We start from the raw sequence: 10,178 nt of genomic DNA on the forward strand, positions 1-10,178 counted from the left end.
AAATGCGCCCCGGCGGTTAGGACGCGCTGGAAAACCGAAATGTATTTACGAATTAACGGTCGTCGGGTAAAGTTAAAGGCGTTAGTTAATAATAAAAACGACGTTAACTTATTGCATAACCGTTTTTTGGTAAAAGCAAAAAAAATACCGGTGCTAAATGGGGGTTATTTAGCGTAATTCGATACCAAAAAACGCATGCTTACGTTAAGGGTAAAAAAATATAAAATTTGGGTAACGGATAGCTAGGGAATAACCCGAAAGTTAATAGTATTTTACGTGGTAATGCCCCGGGCTGGGTACAACATTACGTTAAGCATGCTTTGGTTTTAGCAAAAGGATATTAAAATTCGGTTTGGGGATATAAAGTAAAGGTTTTTGGTAATTACCAAAAAGGTTAAAATGATTTCGTCGGAAATAACTAAAAAATTAATCCAATTGGGACAAGCAATAGCCGTATTAACGGTTGCACGCCCGGAAACCCCAAAAAACCCTAAGGAAAGGCTAAAAGCTTTCCCGAAATAAATTAAAAGGATAATTGCAAAATATGCGCAATTTTATAAATTAAACCTTTTGCTAAAACATATAAGTTAAAATTACGCAATCGAATTAAAAAAAGGAACGATACCGCTTTACGGAAGCATTTATCCTTTATCCGAAAAAGAATTAAAAATTTTTCGGGGGTATTTTAACGAAATTATAACGAAAGGTTGGATTTAGCATTTAACTAACCCCGCCGGCGCCGGGATTTTGTTCGTTTTAAAAAAGGACGGGAAGCTTCGCTTTTGTATTAATTATTGGGGTTTTAACAAAATTACCAAAAAAACCGGTTAATATTCCCGTTAATTTACAAAATATTCGACCGGGTATTTAAAAACCAGTACTTTACCAAATTAAATTTAAAAAACGCTTATTACAAAATACGGATCCAATAAAAAAACGAATGGAAAATTGCTTTCCGTTGCAAGTATAAACATTACGAATACTTAATAATGCTTTTCGGTTTGGCCAACGCTTTAATAACGTTCCAAAGCTTTATTAATATAGCGCTTGGAAAATTAATTAATAACAATTGCATCGTATATTTAAACGATATCCTTATTTTTTTAAAAATATAAAAAAAGCACCGCAAAGCAATAAAAACGGTATTAAAACGATTCGAACGGTTTAAACTTTACGTTAACCCGGCCAAATGCAAATTCGAAACGGATAGTATCGATTTTTTGGGGTTTAAAATAACCAAATTCGGGGTTAAAATTTTGCCGGATAAAGTTATTGCGATTTTAAAGTAAAGGATACCGAAAAGCGTTAAAAATATCCAAATATTCCTGGGCTTTACGGGGTATTATCGGAAATTCGTAAAGGGTTACGCGAAAATTATTATGCTTTTAACAAACCTTTTTAGCAAAAATACCGTATTTTATTTGGGAAATGTTGCGAAAAAGGCTTTTTGCAAATTAAAATTATTATTTACGAAAGTTCCGGTATTAGTGCATTTCGACCTTTCGAAACCGTTGTGCGTGCGGATTAACGTTTTGGCTTTTGCAATAAAAGCAATGCTATTGCAATTACAAAACGGCCGGTAGCACCCGGTAATTTATATGTTAAAAAAGCTGCAATAAAAAAAGCTGCGCTATGCAATCCCTAATTTAAAATTGCTAGCGATCGTAAAAGCTTTCGAAAAGTAACGGCATTACTTAACTTATTTACAAAAAATTATTAAAATAATTACTAACCATTTAAATTATACCCATATTTTAATAAAAAAAAAGTAATAAAGCGCTAAGCAAAATGGCTCGAAAATTTAATAAAGTACGATTTTACGATTAAATAAAAGCTAAAATACCGGAACCTTGCGAATGGTTTGTTAAAACGTTCCCAAAATATACTAATAAACGGGGAAGCCAATATAACAAAAAAGGAATTCCAAAGCGATTTATTGGCCAAATTTCGAAAAGCAACCCATATAAGGATAATTACTATTAAAAAAACATTAAAACGATATTAAAACGCATTTTCGAAATACAAACAAAAAACGATTTTGTTTAAAGCGGTATTTGGAAAAACAAACCCAACGTTTAGGAAATTAACAACGGTTTGCTTAAGCATAAAAAAAAAGTTTAAATTCCAAATTTAATACCGTTTAAACGAACAATGCTTTAAAAACAATACGATAGCCCAACGGGGGGTTATAAAGGCATGGCCAAAACTTTAAAAAAGTTTAAACGGCAATTTAAATGGCCGGGTATGGCTAAAAACGTACGCAAATACGTACGAACGTATTAAGTATGCTAGTAAACGAAGCCAAAAACATAAGCACCTTACGGGTTGTTAGCATTTTTGCCCGTACCAAATTGCCCGGGACAAAAGTTATCGATGGATTTTATTAAAAAAAATTTAACGTTAATAAATAAAACCGGCAAAAAGCGCGACGCAATATTGGTAATAATTAACCAATTTACCAAATATAGCTTTTTTATTCCAACGTTTACGAAATTAACCAATAAAAAATTAAAAAGCTTTTTATTTGCATACGTTTAAAAGCTATTAAAAACGCCCGAAAAAATTGTATTAAACCGAAATAAATTATTTATAAACGGGTTTTGAATAACTTTCGCCGGACATTTAAAGGTCGTAAAAAAATTGTCGATAGCATATTACTTTTAAACCGACGGGCAAACGGAACGAACGAACCAAGCAATAAAGCATTACTTCCGGTGCTTTTGCTGCGAAAAGCAAAACGATTAAGCGTTGCTATTGCATTTAATAGCGTAAATGCATAATACGAGCGTGCATTTGGGGTTGCAAAAAAACCCCGGCGTTTTTGCTAATAAGGTTTTACTTACAAAGGCTTTATAACCTTTGGGTGGTTAAAAAAAAACCTTTAGTAACGGTTAAAATTAAAGCGGGGGCTTTGGAAGCAATTAAAAAGCAAGCCAAAAAATTGCTAAAAAAAGCGAATAATACGTACAAAAAGTACTATAATAAAGGCAGGACCCCGGTGCCTTTCGGGGTAGGCGATTGGGTATTGCTAAATACGGCGAACATTAAAATAAAAAGGCCGTCGAAAAAGCTATTAAATAAATGGTTGGGACCTTTCCAGGTCCTAAAAATGGTTAGGTTAGCCGGTTTGGCGTTTCGGTTAAAGCTTTCGGTAAATTACCGAATACACGACGTATTTCCGGCAAATTTGTTGCAAGCGTTTAAAAAAAGGCCCGGCGAAAAATTAAAAAATAAAAAACCAAAAATTAAAAAAAAAAAAGGATCGTTTTAAAGTAAAGGCTTTGTTAAAATATAAAGGGCTTTTGCGAAAACGAAAATACCTAATTAAATAAATAAATTATAACGAATTGGAAAATTTGTAAATTCCAAAAAAGGATATTACGAAAAAAATTGTTTAAGCGTATAAAGCAAATTTATTGGAAGCAAATTTATAAAATAAGGAAAATACCAAACCTTAGCGGGTAAATACCCGGAAAGGACGGGGGTATTATAGGAAAAAAGTAATAAAGGCTAAAGGAATGGCCCAAAAAAATGTTTTAACGTGCCAAACCGGTTGGCTACCGGGAAAAAACGTAAAAAAACCCGTAAGCGGTTTGTAATAGCCGTAAAATATCGTACTTTATAAATAAAAAGTTAAATAAAAACGGTATAGTACGGGGAACGCCCTAAATTAATAATGCAATATATTTAAATTTTAAAGGACATGCAAAATGTAGCACATTTTGGAAAGCCCGTAAAAGGCATGCTTAGCGCGATACGCTAAAGCAATTACCGCACTTTAAACGTACGTTGTAATAAAAAATACCATTATTTGCCCAAAAAGGAAATAAAAAACCTTTAAATGGTACGGCGGACGGGCTTAAGCGTTTGGGTAACGGCAAATGCATATCGGCGGTATTTAAACCCATTAAAGGGCAAAAAAAAACATTTTAAAATTATTTATTAAAGCATTAAAATTTAATTGGTAATTAAAAATATTGGGATTTTGCAATGTTGCAAAAATAATATAACGAAAGGAAATTATAATTTTAATTGTAATAAATTAACGAAAAAAATTTAAAATTAATTACCTTTCGAAAAGGGGATATTAATAATTAATTAGGAAAATATATAAAAAAAATTAATTAAATGCCGTATTTAAAAAAATTAAAACTTCCGGAAACCACGTTTTTTTCGTTAGCGCTACAATTATTGCCGCTAAAATTGTTAGCGCCGAAAGCGGTACTTTCCGGCGCCAATACGGACGCCGCACCTTTACGGGAAGCCGCGCGGTTATAAATTTAAATATTTAAATACGCCGTAATCGTAGCAAAATTAGCGGCAATGCCATTAAAAAAAGCAATTATACCTTTTTTAAAACGCTTAAAAAATGCTTTTATTTCGTTAAAGGAATTACCGATGCTAACCGAAGCTTAAGCTTGCCTTTTCGTTTAAACGGCAATAACGTAAAGCTATTGGGAAATGTTTTAAATAGCTTTTAATATTGCAGCGCTAGCAATTTTGCGTTAAATGCGTTTTTAAATAACGGTTTAACGTTTGTAACGCGCAAATTATTCGGCCAATATAGTATAAAAGGATTTAACTTTTTGGATAACTTTGCGGGCGCAAAATTAAATTTTGGTAAGCTTTTCGAAAAGTTTCGGTATTGCTTTAAACAATTGCTTATAAACGGTATTTAAAATTTTGTAAAGGTTTTGGGCCATTTTTTTAAAACCATTTAAAAAGCTTAACGCAAGCTTTATTATTAACTACGTTATTGCAATAAATACATTTAAAAAACCCCGTATAATTATCGAAACATATTGGCATACGGAAGTTAACGGCATAATTTTAATATACTTAATAACCAAAATAACGGCCATAAAATACCGTACGTTCCGTATAATTGTTTTTAAAAAAAGGCAAATAAATAAAATTTTAATTATTGCTTTATTGGAAATCGATAACCTTTTGCAACGGAAGCGCGTTGCAAATACTTATATAAAGCGAAAAAAAAGCAATGTCCGTTTCGAAAGCAAATTTATTAAAGTTAAAAACGTTGCGGCGGCGTTCGTTGCGCGTTTTACGCTTTTTTTTGGCGGAAATTTTTTTGCCGCAACGGTTAAAGCCCGCCGGGGGGTTACCGGCAAAACGTTTGCGGGAATTTTAAAAGGTTGCAAGCGCAAAAAGGCCCAATGGACCCGTAACATTTAAAAAGCTTACCAAAGGGTTACCGGCAAAGCGATCGTTAAGGATTTAAAGGATTAAAGGTTTTGGCAAAACCGAATTCGAATTCAATTAAACCATAATAGTTAGGGAAAATACCGGGGGGTTGTTAAAAAGGGCTAACGGGCCGGTTAAAATCGAAAAACCTAAAGCGGATACCCAAAAAAACATTACTTTTTTTACGTAATTGGGTACGAAAAATAATATTTGTAGCTACCGGTTAAGTCCAAGTATTTAAAAGGAACGGTTAAATACCAATTACTTACGGTTACAATCGTTAAAATTGTTAAAATGGTTATTAAATGCACAAAAAAGAAAAAAAAAGGTTTGTAATTTCGAGCGGGAAAAAAAGCCTTTTATATACCGGTACGGATTTATTTTTCCAAATGCTATAAAATTTTATAACCGATTTTTTTAAGCGTTACCAAGCATTAAAGCGGTTTAACGGGATACCGTAAGCTACCGGTTACTTACGGGGTCGTACGCGCGGCATAAACGGCTTGGAATAAGCCGTATTAAAAAAGGGCAATATATTAAAAGCACGGGCAAAACCGCCCGGCAAAAAACGGGAAGCGTTAAATGCACGGGCGAAACCGCCCGGCAAAAAAAAAAAAGGGAGCGCTAGCAATTAGCCGGGCAAGGACCCCCCGGAAACATGCCGGCAAATTACCGGTATTGCGGCTAAAATATAATAACGAAATTAAAAAATAAGGTAAAGCTTAAATTGTACGAAAGCGTTTGGAGCGCGAAGGATTTAAAGGACCAATTTTAAATGCCCGAAAGGGTACAAAGGAAGGGAAGGTTAAAAAAGGAACAATTTTTGTTGGCGATAGCACTTTTGGTAGGAAATTTACGGAGGTTTGACAAAGGAAACACCGCATCCGGCCCGTAACCCGGTAACCACCCGCTTTTGCACCGATTAACCCTTAATACAATTGCGCGTTTTTTTCGTAAGTAAAAATCCTGTACATGGAGTTACATTAATAATTAAAAAGGCACGAACACAAGCGTGCATAAAAAGCGCGCTACAATTTACGCGTTACAATTCCAAGTAGCACATTACAATCCGGGTTTTATTTGTAAAGTTCAAATAACCGAATTAGCAATATTTTATTTTACTATAAGGTTTATTCGTTAATTATTAAGTTTTACCTTTTTTAGCCAGGGCGTATTCCTTTTATTTTTTGGGCCAAACGCGCTTTTTCGAAAGCGATCCTTTCCTTTTTTTTTAATCGGTACCATTATTTTATCGGCCGACTTTATTATTGGAATTGCTTTCGTCGCTATTGGTACCTTTATTTTTCGCCGCAACCCCGGCGCTATTATTTCGATAGCTTATCGGATTTATTTTGGCCCGAAGTCCTTATTTTTTTGCTTGTTTTATAATTTGTACGTTTACAAGCTGCACGTGCCTTTCGCTTTTAGCACGTGCGTTATAAGGCTTAAAGGTAAGGAACCCCGCTAACGGGTTGCAAATGGCTTCGTTAAAATCGAAAGGAAGTTGCACGTAAGTGCTATAAGGTTCGTCGATAAGGGTAAAGTTTTTTATTGCTATAGGTCGCTTCGTTATGGGGACCAACTATTTGGAAAAACGTTGGAACGGTTCGGGGCAATTAAATCGCTTTGCACGTGCGAAATAAAAAACCCCGTGTTCCCGGCAGGATTCGAACCTGCATTTTCCAAAAAGGACTTCCTAGCGCTAAACCATTGCGCCACGAGGACTATTTCCGGTAATAATAAAAAATTTATCGTTAATTGTAAATGCTATTGCTTTTTTAGCTTTTATTGCTTGGGGTATTTTAAAAGCGGTTTGCGCTTTTGCGGTTATTTAAGCCCAAATTTATTTTTTACTTTTTCCGTTTGCAATTGCAATTTATTGCGTTTGGTCCTTTTTTTTAATATAATTTTAATTTATTTAAAAAATTAAAAAATCGTTTAAATTGCGTTAAGGTTAATTGCTAAAGTTATTAAAATTGCGGTTATTTGGTTAATTATTTTAACGTATTAAACAAATTCCGCAATAATTTTAACGGCCGTAATTTTTTTTATTTTATTAAGCAATTGGAAGTATTTTTTTGCAAATTGCATTGTTGCAATAATTAATTAGGTTTTTTTCGGGCTTGCGGTTGGTTTTTGTCGTAATTGTTGCTGGTTTGGGTAATTCCCGTTGCGTATTGCGTATTTCGATTGGTTAAAGCCAATGGCCTTTTTTATTAACGCCGCAACGGCGCTTCGGGGTATTATCGAACCCGTTTAGCTTTTAAGCAAACTGGCGTTTCCGGTTTTCGTAATGGCTTTAGTTTTTCTGTATGTCGTCGTTATTGTTGCGCGCAAGCAGAAAACGTTTTTTTTTTTTTTTCCAATTTTTATATTAATAAAATCGTTAATAACTTTAACTTAAAAAATAAAAGCGTAAAGCGTATTTTATTACCTAGCTAAATGTTTAAAAAAAATTCGGGGGTAGCAATATTTGCCGAAGTTTTAGCCATGCAAAAAAAAATTGGGTCGATATTATATATAGCCATTACTATACGCCCAAACGTTGCTTTTGCAAGCGCGGAACTTTCCAAACATTTAACAAACCCAAACGAAAAGCATTTAAAAGCGGCAAACCATGTTTTGCGGTATTTAAAAAGGTTAAAATTTTATTGCATTAAATTAAAAAACGTTCCGAAATTAAAATATTTGCTTTTTGTTTTAAACGCTTTTTTTGCTAACGATACGAAAACCAAAAAGTTATTTAAAGGATACGTTATGTTTTTTTGGAAAACCTGTAGCGTAAAAAGCGGGGAAATAAGTTACCGTTATTACGTCCATTACAAAAGCAAAGCTTTTATTGCTTATAAAGCTTAAAAAAAAGTTATCGCTATGCAAAAGCTTTTCCAAAATTTGCGCTTAAAAATTAATATTTTTTGGAAGCTATGTTGTAATAATATATAAACGATCCGATTGGTAATTAAAAAAAGCGCACGCATTAATACGGTTTTAAAATACGTAAATATTATAAATATGTAGCTACGCCAAAAATACCGAAAAGGAACGTTTAACGTGGTATATTTCAAAACCACCCGTATGCCAGCAAACGGGCTTACCAAAAATTTCCTATTTTACAAATTCGAAACGTTTAAAGCAATTTTAAAATTGCACGATTTTTTTATAAACAAATTTGCAAGCATAAAACGCAATTACAAATTTTGGAATAAAAACCAAAAACGTATAACGTTTGCATAAATGCATAACGCAAATTTTATTCCCATTAATAAGCTTAAAGCACGCCGGTTTTAAATAATAAAACGGTATTTAATTATAACGAATGCAATTTTTAAAAGCGCTGCACCTTTTTTTTGTCCATTTTTCCTTTTTACCTTAGCTTTAGCTTTTACCCATTATTTGGTGGATAAAAGCATTTTTATAAAAGGAATAACCCCAAGCTATTGCGGTTTTAATGCTATTTTTTTAACCTTTTTCGTTATTATTACCATTTTTTTTAAGGTTAAGCTACAAAAAGTAAAATTATTTCGACAAAAAGCCTTTTTATTCCATTTTTTAACTTTATCCTTTTGCTTGCTGCCCGGTTTTGGATAAAGTTCGAAAAAATGGCTTACCATTTTTTTAAACTTTTTAATTTTAAAGCAAAAGCTATCCAAAAGCTTTTTTTTGGAATCAAGCAATCGCAATGCGCAATTAGGGCAAAAAAAGGAAAAAGTTGCAACGGTAATTGCTTTAAATATATTGTATATACCGTAAAATATAACCATTCCGAAAGTAACGCGTTATGGGTTTATTGCTACAAAAGCCCCGGAACTTTATTAAAGAGCTTTTAATGCACCCGTTGTATAAAACCGCGCGGGGAATGGTATTTTCGGAAGCGTTAACTAAAACGTTCCCGTTAAAAAAAAGTTAACGGTTTCGCTAAAAAAAAAGGATTAAATAGCTTTTTTTCGAAAATTAAAACGAAAAGGAAAGGGGTATATATAAATTTATTTACCCCTTTCGAATTGTATAGCCCATGGGGAACATTACGGATCGGGGTAGCTATTTAAAGGTAAAAACCGTGCTTCCAACCAATAGCTGTTTGGTATAAAGCCGGGTAAAAACTTTTTTTTTCAAAGTATTTTTTATTCCGCGTCGTTTTCGTAAGTAATTGTTTGTAAAGTGTTTTTCGCATTTCCAAACGTTTGGTAAAAAAAAAGTTATTATTGTTCGAAGCGAAATATTGTGGTTTGGTTAAAGGTTGGTTCGTTTGTTGCATTTAGGTTGCGTTATTAAATGCACGTTTTCGTACCAATTTAAAGCCTTCCCGTTGTTCCTTTTTTTTTGTTAACTTTAGCAAATGGGTTAATATATTGCGGCTTTTTCCGCTTTTTTTCTTTTTAATCTTTTACGCAATTCCACCAAAAAATATCACTAGCAATTGCAAAATAGCAATAGCAATAACCGTTGTAAATCCTTTTTTCTTGGTTTCCGTTACTTTGCAGCCCATTTAACGTTTAATCGTAAAACCGTACATTTTTAACGCTTCGTTAATATTCCGTTTTGGCTTCCCGCGGTTTGCAATTGCATTATAACGCCCAAAAAAAAAGGTGGTACGAAAAGGCTTGCTTTATTTCCTTTCGAAATAACGGGCAATTTTAAAAAGCGCAAAGCCCGTTGTTTGTATATGGTTTTTTTTACATTTTTGCAATTTCCCGCTAACCCATTCCAATGTTTTTAACGGCTTAACCAATTGCATTACGTGCATGCGCATAATAACCCGCAAAATTAATTTTAATAAAGTTTGTATGCAAAATTTTAATAAATCCTTTTCGTTGTTTTTTTTAATTTTATTTTTCCAAATATTTTGCTAATGAATTGCTTTGGTTTAAATTTTAAATTAAAAAAAATGTATATATTATTATTCGAAAAAAAAGGCTAGCAAAAACGGACAATGCATTTTTGCGCTAAAAAAAAGCGTTTCGGAATTGGGCTAACGT

The 10,178-nt window shown here is 33.2% G+C and overlaps 1 pseudogene across 1 annotated transcript; it reads right to left on the reverse strand.

Annotated features, from left to right (window-relative positions):
- Positions 1 to 6,854: 6,854 nt before the first annotated feature.
- On the reverse strand, positions 6,855 to 6,927 carry GGTG_20046 (annotated as a pseudogene). Its single transcript has one exon. The product of its transcript is annotated as a tRNA-OTHER (tRNA).
- Between the last annotated feature and the right edge of the window lie 3,251 nt (positions 6,928 to 10,178).

Source organism: Gaeumannomyces tritici (assembly GCF_000145635.1).
Source record: "Gaeumannomyces tritici R3-111a-1 unplaced genomic scaffold supercont2.2, whole genome shotgun sequence".
Lineage (NCBI taxonomy): Eukaryota > Fungi > Ascomycota > Sordariomycetes > Magnaporthales > Magnaporthaceae > Gaeumannomyces > Gaeumannomyces tritici.